Source organism: Mercenaria mercenaria, chromosome 4, assembly GCF_021730395.1.
Source record: "Mercenaria mercenaria strain notata chromosome 4, MADL_Memer_1, whole genome shotgun sequence".
NCBI classification, from domain to species: Eukaryota; Metazoa; Mollusca; class Bivalvia; order Venerida; family Veneridae; genus Mercenaria; species Mercenaria mercenaria.
Window position 1 is genome coordinate 87545835 of NC_069364.1, and position 11901 is coordinate 87557735.

An 11901-nucleotide genomic window follows, 5' to 3' on the forward strand; every position below is an offset into this window, starting at 1 on the left:
ATAAATCATTTCACCAGTCGAATATCTGCTACAGATAACTTATGTAATAATTAGTGTGTCTATATATCAGCATATTAGAAATGAGAACCAAACAGCCTTCTGTGTTCACATATCATTTTTTCATTGCATCTTGTTAGTAAGTCCGTCATATTTTTCTCGCGGTCACACAGGATATTGCATTATGTATGCCTCTATTCCTATTTTATTCGCATCTGTATGTATAATTCACATCTATATGCATAGACAGCTCATGAAATGAATAGATAACAATGCTTATTTTGCGCTTTTGGTCAAATACTGGGAATTATCAGTGAGATGTAGTCTATATCAGCCGCACTGGGGTTGCCGATCTACTTGTACTCAGTGTATTGATTTCTATTTTCGGGCGCTTTGTCCTTTCTAGTATATTTCTTTTTCGATTCAAATGACATTCCTTAACAAACATCTCATAACGTTATGCAGCTTATAATAACATAAAATGCAACTTTATACTGTGTTTGTCTTTGTAATGTCATCAAGTATGACCTCGTTTTTCTTTACGCGCTACAGTTTTCTGTGCTCAGATTACAATTTGTCGCAAGATACTTTAAGCATAAAAAGAAAAATTGCTTGTGTTTCGTAAAATCTGCAATATTTCTCTATCGAAGAGAGACTTTGTTGCAAAAATACACATTGTCTTACTTCTCGGCGAGATATTCCTTATTAACGAAAAAAGACAAGTAAACAAATATCTCTATATCTTGTTTTTGTGCATTGAATGACGCAAGCAACTTACGTAGGATATGATTATGTTTAATGAGTTATCAAAGATGAATTAAGATTATTGCTTCTATAGACTGACCTGGCATCAGTATATCAGATAAATTTTCTTAAAACATTGATATGCTTGATCTTTGCATCCAGAATGCGTTTATCATTTTGAGATGAAATAACATTATCTGCACATACTATATATTACATGTTCATCTTTCTGTTTAACGTGAGATAATTATACGGTCGAGAAAATAGCCTTAGTATGCAATATGCAATACTTAGTGGAACATAGTTTTAACCACTTACTATTGCACTTTTGTGTTTATATTTTACTTTTATTGTCATTACTACCATGTTCATTTTATTTTAGCGACATAGAAATAGCGAATGACTGGAATTTACACGATTGAACAAATGCAAATCTTTTTCCGGCTCTTATTTTTTATACCAATGTAGTATTTTTGCCATCTTTTGAAGTTAAAAAAAACAACAAAGAAACATTTTTAATGTTTTCGGCAATTTTAGCTACATATTTGATTAAATGTATTTCTTAAATTATATCTATGAATGCTGTATCTAGGGATTTATTTTGAAAGAAAATCTATGAAACAGTGCTTTGAAATTCTGTAGACCATCTCTATTTCTAGTCGAATTTTCTTCAGTACCGAAAAGTTATTTGTTACATTGTAGCAATTATGTTAAAAAGCTAAATTTTAAAATACAGTAAAATAGTTCATGGATATATGCAATGTGCATAGATGAAGGATATTTTATATTATTTAAGAAATAACAGTGATTTGTCATTGAATAAAATCATTGTTTGGACTTTAGATCCGATGGAAATAAATGACAACAATGATAACACGCATCAGAACGACAATGATTTAATTCAAGAGAAAATTACTGTTTGAGATATATTAGTTCGATTCTAGCACAAAATCAAGGAAATACATCAATAAAGTGCATCCATGACGACATCCAGCAGACATTTGCCTGCTTTGCGGCCTTTTCCAACGCGGCGCTGTGATGTCCGACGCTATGACGTAATAACTGTGACGTACAAACAGTTATTTGTTGCATAATAGCATTTAATTTTCAGTCTTCTTTGTTAAATAGGAAAACAAATCGAGTCGTGTTACAATTTGCGTTTTTACATCTGTCAAAAACTTGGAAAATGCAAGAAATTTAGAGTTATCCCTAGGAGTTAACTGGCATCTCAAAATCAGCAAAATGTCAGGAAAAGTTCATGAAATAATTTCAACTAAGATCAAAGAAAACTGAAGACAAATTTTTACGACAATCATTACTGAATTCTATTCAGTATCTTGGTACGTTTGCCATAATATTTTTTTCTAAACGCTCAGTCTTTGCGAAATACTGTTCAACGACATTTACTTGTTATTTGTTTGAAGAATTTTGAAGTGTTGCCAAATTGCAACAGAAACAAACGTCTGATACATGTTTAAGAAATAAAAATAGTTAGTGTTTTATTACCTGAACAGACTTTGAAATAACGACTGTAAGTAAGGAAATATGGAATAAAGTACGAAGTTTGTTTAATCTAATAATGAAAGGAAAAACAAACAATTAAATAACATGATAGGAAACCATTATAAATAACATTTGCATCACTCTTTAACATATTTCTTCTAATGTATTCATAATAGACAATTCACGTTTGCTCATAAAATAATAACAGTCTTTGAATAAAAATGTTCTGTGTCTGGAATGTGTCAGGTACGATTGACGCGGAAGACCATTCTTATTTTACAGCAGCATTTCATATACTGCCTGAATTATCATTTTCAAAAGTTTGCTCCGTAACATTTTTGTGTAAACACATTCTACAGCCCTGGTATCTAAAGCACAGAGCTTATAGAATTCCAGCAAAATGTCGCTAAAATGTGTTCAATGAAATGTTTTGTGAAAACGAAGAAAATTCCATTACTCTATTTTTATTTTGACACTTAATCGTACTACATTTTCATTATCAGAAACCGGCTGAAGGACATTTTCTGTAACCTTTATTTGAAATTATCTATAGCGTAATAAATGACGTTATTCCGTTAATTGTAAAAGGTTGAGAACAAAAAACAAGTGAGAGCAAGTCCAGTTAATACTGCCTTTCGTCAGGGTAAGGTTACTATTTTCAGAACGATTGTTAATTTCCCTTCAATGCATAGGTGAAGGTCAAAGTCAGCTTAGTGTTGCAAAGTTTTACCGGAATATTAAACATTATCAAACAGAACTACATGAGAATTCAATTTTTTAAAGCAAACATCAAAGCTGGTAATTTCATATAAATGGAACCTTTCCGTTCGTTATTTGATAAGGATCAAAGAGACGTATTGTATTAAAAATATATGTATATACATACATTTATACAACATATAGCGTCGCTCATTCCGTAAAGGATTTGAATGATAAACATTAAACTCATATCAATAAATTTGGGGACAGATGATGCACTATGTTTTGTAAACCAGGTAATCTTGATCTTGTGTTTATAAAAAAAAACATTATAACTTAATAAAATCTATTGAGTCTGTTCATGAGCAGTAATGGAAAATGCAACACTGCCCACGCCCCCTAGCACCGGCTTAAGCAGTATTCAATCTTCAAATCTAAATGAATTGAAATCAATGATCCCGAAGGACCAGAAAATATAACATTTCTTCCAATATCAAATGAACCCTTATTCATGTGGTTTGTTTCTGTGATAAATAATTTGAAAGGGAGTAAAAGGAAATAAAAGCGACAATATATTTTAGTGATTGTTTTGGGTCTATTTTGTCGGTGATTCTTCTGCATTATAATATAAGATATACCCAGTAATGCTCACAAATGCGGTGAGTTAAAGAAGTGCTTAAATAAAATCGCTAACCTGAAACAAGTTGAGAACATCTTCACGATCGCAATAAAAGAAATCTTTAAATGATATACATGTGTTATTTTGACTAAGAATATTTTAAATATCCAATGTAATGTTGTTTTTCTTTAAACTTATTTTGATATATGGAAAACTTCTGCGCGGTTCATATTTAAAATTACAATTTCATTTTTAACACTATATGTAGTTATATCAAGGACATGACTTGACCTTTAACAGTGGAAAGGTTTATAGCAATTTTATAAGATATGTTTACCCGATTTATAAATTGTTCTTAGTTCATGTCAAAAGATGCATACATTTGGTAAGTGCATATTAGCCGACAAAATCTATATTTGCACGAGGGCGTAGCTCTGATGACAATATGGACTTTTGAGTGTTTTGGAATCACGTATAGAACATCATTTCCATTTAATGAGTTATTTAAACCTAACCACAATAAGGAATATTCAACTGTTTAAATCAGGTATCAAATAAAATTTTCATCGCGACGACACTAGGGTAAATTTCGCTGACTTGGAATCATTTTCCAAATACCGCTTTGAGTTCAAAAACTTCTTTGGGTAAGCTATCCAGGTGGGCTACGGAAGGTCAGTAGTTCTACACATTTGTCAGCTAGTGCCTAAAATGATGCCCATGGATGAACATGGAGTCTTCCAACTCCATCAAAATATTGATTGTCGGCATTTTACCAAGACAAACAAACAAAATATTGTTGCAAGAAGATTAAAGATGAATTATAATCCAAACGGAATAGCACAGACCTACATCAGGACTACTGGTTGTGAAATATTACAGTATTAACCGTAACTGCTGATTTTCGTCTCCTGCGTTCGGCCGAAAAGTTATTGCCTGCATATAAATGTATTTTATTGATCTCATGTTTTAAAGTTAAGGAGGTAGGTTACCTTGTTACCAGGGTAAATTCAAATTAGTTGAACCGCAGCAATTTTTTGTATTTCGTGTAATATGATGTTTCAACGGCTTCAATCTCAATTTCATTTATCTCTGACCCTTCAAGTTCAAGTTTTATTCAGGTCTGAAGAACATGACCCTCCACAGGTATTTTATATTGAAAGAAGAAGGAAAATACGGATATTTAACACTTTTCATTGTATTTTAGTTTCATTGATATCCGCAGAAGTCTGCATAATTGATAATTTTACTACCATGTGCGTTAGCTTTCTAATAAAAGCTTAAAATGTATATGTCGCGAGGCTCGTGTTGCCATGGTAACGCATTTTCTCTCATTTTTAAACAACTATTTATAAAAACGGGGTTTTCGACGGCTCCAGTGCCATTCTGTTAATGACCAACATGGAATATTTGGGTACTATTACTAGCAAAATATCAAGCACTTTACATGGCACCCTATTTTTCTTAAAGTTTAAAGTAACCATGGCAACAGAGATGTTTAAAATAGCTTATATCTTGCTTTTTGTCGTAATTTCTTATAAAAAATATTGAACAAAATTATCTTTCTTGTTAATGTAGCTTTAAAACATATTATTTCTAACGTAAGTTATATTTTCGTGTTATTTGCATTCATTCAAACAAATTTCACAGCTTAAAGTACTTAAGCAGTACCCTTCGTCTGGCATTTTTCATGGAAAAATAGTTCGGCATGCTGCTATTATCCTCATGGATACTGTAGAAATGAAAATAAAAAGCCGAAGCTGTGTTCCTTAAATAGACCAGTGTCAACGCTTTTGAATTTTATATTTAGATATATAGGTCACGGGCTTCGTTTCCATGGTAACATCAATTCAATTCAAGAAACCACAATTTTCTACTGAAATTTGAACAATATTATAGCTTAGTTTTAGTATATAAGTAACAAATTATCAACGGAAACTGGAAAATAGGTATTACAAGTCAAATTGCCAGAATTTTTATTTGAAAAAGGCCGTAACAAGTAACCTTACAACCAACTATTTTCCAAATAACATTAGTTACCATGATCCATTTTCTTACATTCCGCATAACATTTCAATATAACTAAATAAAAGAACCAAAATATTGATTATTATTCAAAGCAAAAGACTCATAAAAATATTTCAGCAAATAATGGCTGTTTGAAAATAGTTTAATTAAAGAAAATGCACGTACTTTACGTACTTTCAAAATAAAAGCTATTAATTTTGCGCGGTAACTGACACGTAACGTCATGACGTTAGTGACGTCATTTTAAGGCAACATTGTTTTGAAGCGTTTCTGCGGCAATTTATTCATTATTTATGCATTATCAAATCATAAAGCATCAGATCGGAGACAGGTTCATAATTTGTTTTCAGAAGAATGGATATACAAATACATTTAGTTTGTCGTAAACGTCGTCGTAAATCGTCACGTTAGCTTCCGGTTGGACATGCGCACATGCAAATATTAAGGTAACCTACCTCCTTAAGTCATATGAGGGTCATGCTCATTTATTTATAGTTCAGTTTGTATGTCTTGGCACAATTATTATTAACTAAATTGGGTCATTTATACGGGTTCTAGGACCAAACATTTTTGTTTATAAAGGTTTTAAATCTGAAAGTGAAGGTCATATTAGGGTCAAGGCCAATGTTGTTTTTAAAAAGGAAGGAAATATGAGGTTCAACGTTTTAACGTTATCTATACATAAAGATCAGTTTGTAGGTCTTGCCACCAGGATTGTTTAGTGTGAGTAAAAAATAATAGGGTCAATTATGTGGGCTGTAGGACCAAACATTTTGTTTATAAAGGTTCTAAATCTGAAGGTGAAGGTCATATTGGGGTCAATGTCAGTTATTTATGTATAAACCAGTTTGTAGGTCTTGCCACAAGGTTTATGAGTATGAGTTTGAACTAATCTGGTCTATAATGTAGGCTGTAGGCGTAACGGTAAAATCTGGTTAACCAAAAAGCTGTATTTTAAGCCTTTAATTTTGAAAGTCAAGGTCATATGAGGTTCAAAATAATCTATATAAGGTCAGTTTGTAGGTCTTGACACACAGATTGTTGTGTGTGAGTGTGAATTAAACTGCATCATATATAGTGTGCTGTAGGCGAATGTGGTAAAGTATGGTTGGTACGGACGGACAACCAGACGGACAGTTAAATCGCTATATACCCGTAATACTACCAAATTACGTAAATACACCTGATAGATAAATTATCATTGATTAAAATGAAGCAAAACAGTGCATCAAGTTTGCATGTTCTAGTATAAGGTTTATGCGATAGGTACGTCTACTAAACGATTAACATAATCATGATTATACTTGATATTTTTAAATGAAATGAACGATCCTCTTACCAGTTTAGTTATATTTACCATTGGGATGAACTCATAGACTAATTGCCAGTAACTCATTTACTTCTTGTTCTTTAATAATATAAAAAATGGACAGAAAAATTACGCAATAACACTTCCCTGATACATAATATAAATTGCTTAAATCATGAGTAGCAGAACATCAGTGTTGCCTATTATAAAAATTACAACATTATACCTAATAGATTTTAAATGAAATGAACCGTGCAGGTAAACTTATTAACTACTTGCCGGTAACTCATTTACGTCTTGACAGTTATTGAATGTTTTATTTAGATATGATAAAATGCAAGTTACGCCTCCTAATGCGAAAAGTTGAGTTACTGCCTAATGGTAATTGAAAGTTGATGCTGCTTTTACATAGTCTCTACACAAGGAACATAAATTACACTCCATTTATAATGATTGTCTGCGTATGTAACAATATGAAAAATAGAAAGACAAGTACTATTGAGAGTTTATTTACACAATTTTTTGTGGGCCTAGTTCATGTTCCGATACTGTTAATACATATATTATGTCATTTTCTAAAATTAACAATGAATTAGAAATAAAACATTATTTTTCTCTTACTCCATACATGGATAACATGTCTTTTTGGTTAATTCTTGACTCGTCATTTTCACTGTCAATTTATTATAATAATAGCTTCATAATATCTAGTAGGTGTAGTAGTAGATGAGTAGTAGGTGGACTGGTGGTCTAGTGGTAACACGCTTGACTGTCAATCCAGAGGTCCGGGGTTCGAATCCCGGTCCAGTCACTGGACCTAGCTAGTCATCTAGCTAAGAGGCCTGTACTGATTCTTCCCAGGAAAGACGGCTTCGCGTGTATCGGTGCTATACACCGGGAACGTTAAAGAACCAGACTGTCCATTCGCAAAGAGCTAGGCTAAGTTAGCCGGACAGGTCAGTATCTAAACAAAAATTTCTCTCTCTTTCTTTGTTCTGGGGGCTTTATCTCACTCTGTCCCTCTGGTCAGATAGTTATGTGTCTGCACTAGTAGAGGATGAATTTTGCGCCCTGTGTGGCTGTGGTTGCCATATGTAAAGCGCCTTCATCTGTGAGAAAAAACATTACACCACCTTTCATTTGCATTTTAGTAGCTTTTTAGAAGCTTCTGCAACATAACACCCTTTTGACTTTTGACTTTTTGGTCAAAAATTGGTATATTTGTTTGACTCTCAAAGGTGGATAAACAACAGTGAGTTAGAAAAGGGCAAGACCGAAATTTTATCGCAGAAAGAATTCAAAGTTTTAAACAAGTTCTCTACACAATTCTTTTCAATTCCAAAGGTCCTGTTGTGCAACTACAAAGTGCACCCGATAAATATATTACAAGGGAAAAGGTTCTATCTAAAATCAGTCAGGAAAAATTTCCAGTGATTTTTTCCCTTTGCTAAGAAACATTCTGGCTCGGCACCCTTGGTAGCACAGTGTAACGGTGTCTGCACAGTATATCAAAGGTAGACTGCTATCCGGCTTTCAGTTCATGGATAGCCCGGTTCTGTTATGGGTAAATATTTTGAAGGTCTGTTGTAAGCAATATGCTAAATACAGGTTTTTCTATATTTTATATGGACAGTTTCAAAATAAAACTCATTATATGAAAATATACTCTATGACTATTCTATGCAAAACAATGCAAACTAAACCGAATGTAAAATCCGCATACCTATTGTATTTGATTAACGAAATACATTAAATTGTGCTTTTTCAACAATAAAAAAATATTTGGCCTAACAAAGTTTCGTAACAACATAAAGATCTTTAAAAGTTTACTCTCATCACAGAACTATACTATCTTTAAATCAGATATAACAAAACTATACTTTACTGGAAATGAGCACTAGCTTAGCAAACAATATCAGAAATGTTCGATAATTTCTGGAAAGTTTGGATGTATCTATACATAGGACCTATCTCCGTTATTGGGCTGGAAATCCATACTTGTTTGTTTGCTTTCTGCAATTATAAAATATACAAAATAAACCAATCCCTTATACACTATTATATTGTTTGATCTTATGAATGGATTTGTTACATCTTTATCTGATTCAAAATGCATATAACTATATATTTTTACACAAATAAAAGATATATCTTTGTTGTTATTAAATACCCTGTCCTTTGTTAACTTATATTAAACAGGTTCCATGTAATTCGAAGAATCGAAAATAGATATGATTCATTCTAATGACAGTTGGCCTGTAAATAACTTTTAATCTTAGGTTTTCAATATCAGGAATACATATTTCATACCTTAGGTTAATCTTCCTTGGGTGATCGAATAATTGCAATCTATCCTACAGAGCAGACACGATCATTAAATTTGACACTACATATTTCTTCCCCCGAATTAGCTTGAGGATATTTTAAGTACCCACAATACGCAGGCCTTGTAATTATGTAAACATCTGGATTCCAAATCTTCGTTTCTATCTGTATAACAATATCACTTCCTTCCGACAGATACAACATGAATCTGTTACAAATAATATTATATATTCGATGTAAAAAATGAATCAATTGCTAACAAGCGGAAACTGTTCTGGCATACTTCCAGGGCGTAGTATATCGGTTTAAATCTTTATATACAGGTGCGTTTCATAAAATTGTACTTACATGTGCATGTATTTATTGTATAAGTATTTGCAATCCTTTATACCGACTTTAATTTCACAAATACATATTATTTATAATAAAAGACATAAAATATGTACTCAGTTATGAAAATAGAATATTTGCACATGCAAACCAAACTTATAATTTATCAAATAAATTGTATGAAATAGATATCCATAAGAACGCGCTATGTCATAAATTTTTGTGATTTTCTTTCATCGAACAAAAACGATGTTCTTATGAAATAACTAAAATGCACAAGTTACCATATTTCCAACGACAATTACTATTTAATAAAGAACTTTAAATATGAACACAGAATCAATAGAAAAGGCTTTCGGTGCTTCCGAGGGATCTAATTTCCAGATTTTATTTTGAAGCTTTATCGCCATTTTCATCATTATTTCCTTAACCATGAGTTTGCTCTCTGTTTGAGGATCAGTTTTAACAAATAGATATGTAATATGCATAATTGATATATGTTAATATAAAACATATTGGACTCTGCCTATAAATATCTAATACTAGCATATTTCACAATGCCATAAAAGAAATATGTATATGAAAATACCATAGAATGGTGTAGTTATGACCCTACATTTGCCTTTCTTGTGCGATTAAAATGAACCAGGCAAAGATGTACGCTATCCTCTAAGAAATCAGGAACAGAAAAGTTCATAATGGCGGCATAGATATCATCTGATGTATATATATTACTTTTACTTATGTTATTTTGTTGAAATTAACGACAAGCAATTTGAAAGAGAAATGATATATTTCAAATGCAATGCCGTACCATTAATTAACTTGTAAATTGCTTAGGCTTTTTAGTACCTTAAGCATTGCTTTCAATTATTTAAACCATTTTATCGATATTCTCATCTGAATACACCAGAAGTGTTTTAAAGATTTTTGCAATACATACGTACAAAATTAATGAAGTGCACCTGTGTATTAATTTTTACAAATTATTGCTAAACATAACAATGTAGGCAGTGGAACTAAACAACAAACTTCAAGTAGGCACTATCTATTTTAGATATAATATGTGTAGTTAACTGCATCCAACTACACAGACTGAAAAATCATTAAAATATCATTTTCTGGAAAAAAAGATCAAATCAGTTAATGCCCTTGGGAAAGTGTAACATTTTTTTGTGGTGAAATGTGTCAACAAACAGACGATTTTTGAAAAAAGTTAAAACCCACAGAATTTCACACGGAAAAATATGTTGAAAAGGCTACTGCTGGAAAGAGAACAATCTCTACTACCCATATATATGCGTCAAAGTATGGGAGAAATATCTAGAAAAAGAGAAAATCGAAGAAATCAATTTCAGTACTGTTGGATGCATGACTGTGTTATCCTGCATAGCATTTAACACAAACCTATGTTACTTTTCCAATTCATTGATATAACATAGACAGGATTAGGACTGACAAACGGTGTTCACTCAACAATTTTTATATAAACAGATTGTTTCCCTTGTGTAAAGAGGGCTAATGGTAAGTCTCTAAACAATGCCATTGATATTTCAAAAAGTCATCCATTCAGAATGTCATAGCATTGAACTCTTATAACAATTTACTTCGTTTTGCTACCAATGTTACGAGCACTGCTGTTGTCAATATTTTTTGCACGATGAAAGAACAAAGTTCGCACGGAAAAATAAAATGAGTGCATTTTAAGGGAAAAGTAATCAATTAAACAGTTTTGCATCTATGCTTGCATTGTATATTTGTTTATAGCTTCTTTAAGAAGAAAATTTATAGACATGATGTATAACATGTATTAATTATCTACAATTGTTTTCAATTCTCTAAGACGAAAAAAGAAGATTTTTAGTCTCTAAAGGACATTTTCGTTATTAAAATCTGAAAATATGAGCATGATGATATTTTTGTTCCCTTATCATGATTTTAATAACTTGTATATGTCGTAATTGCAATACTAAAGTGCAAACGTTAAAACAATTTTGGAAAATAATTGGTTAAAATTAATGAAAGGTATGTACTGTTTTGTTTATAAAATGTGACAGTGATTATAAGGTTATTGCCCATGAAATATTTTTGCAAATACATAGCTTACGAAACAGTGTTAATTTAAAAAAGGAAGGAGGGGGAAATATCAACTATTTGGCAATTAACAATCTCAAAGCATCGTTTAAGTAAATATTTCTTCATTCCGGTTACAATAACCCATGTTTTGTTCTCAGTCTGAACCATGTCACATATGAAATGATACTGTAATTATATCTCCAAATTTTAAAGTAACAGTTGATTTCTGAAGACATGTTCTGTCAGTAAGATATCTTGATACCTTTAAACGAAT

General features: G+C 31.8%; 1 long non-coding RNA gene across 1 annotated transcript; it reads right to left on the reverse strand.

Moving 5' to 3' along the window:
- Positions 1-7045: 7045 nt before the first annotated feature.
- Positions 7046-9397, reverse strand: LOC128556773 (uncharacterized). Its single transcript, XR_008370829.1, has 3 exons — positions 9207-9397; positions 8782-8909; positions 7046-8005 (listed from the first exon to the last, which is right to left on the reverse strand). It is a non-coding gene; the product is annotated as an uncharacterized LOC128556773 (long non-coding RNA).
- Positions 9398-11901: the final 2504 nt, after the last annotated feature.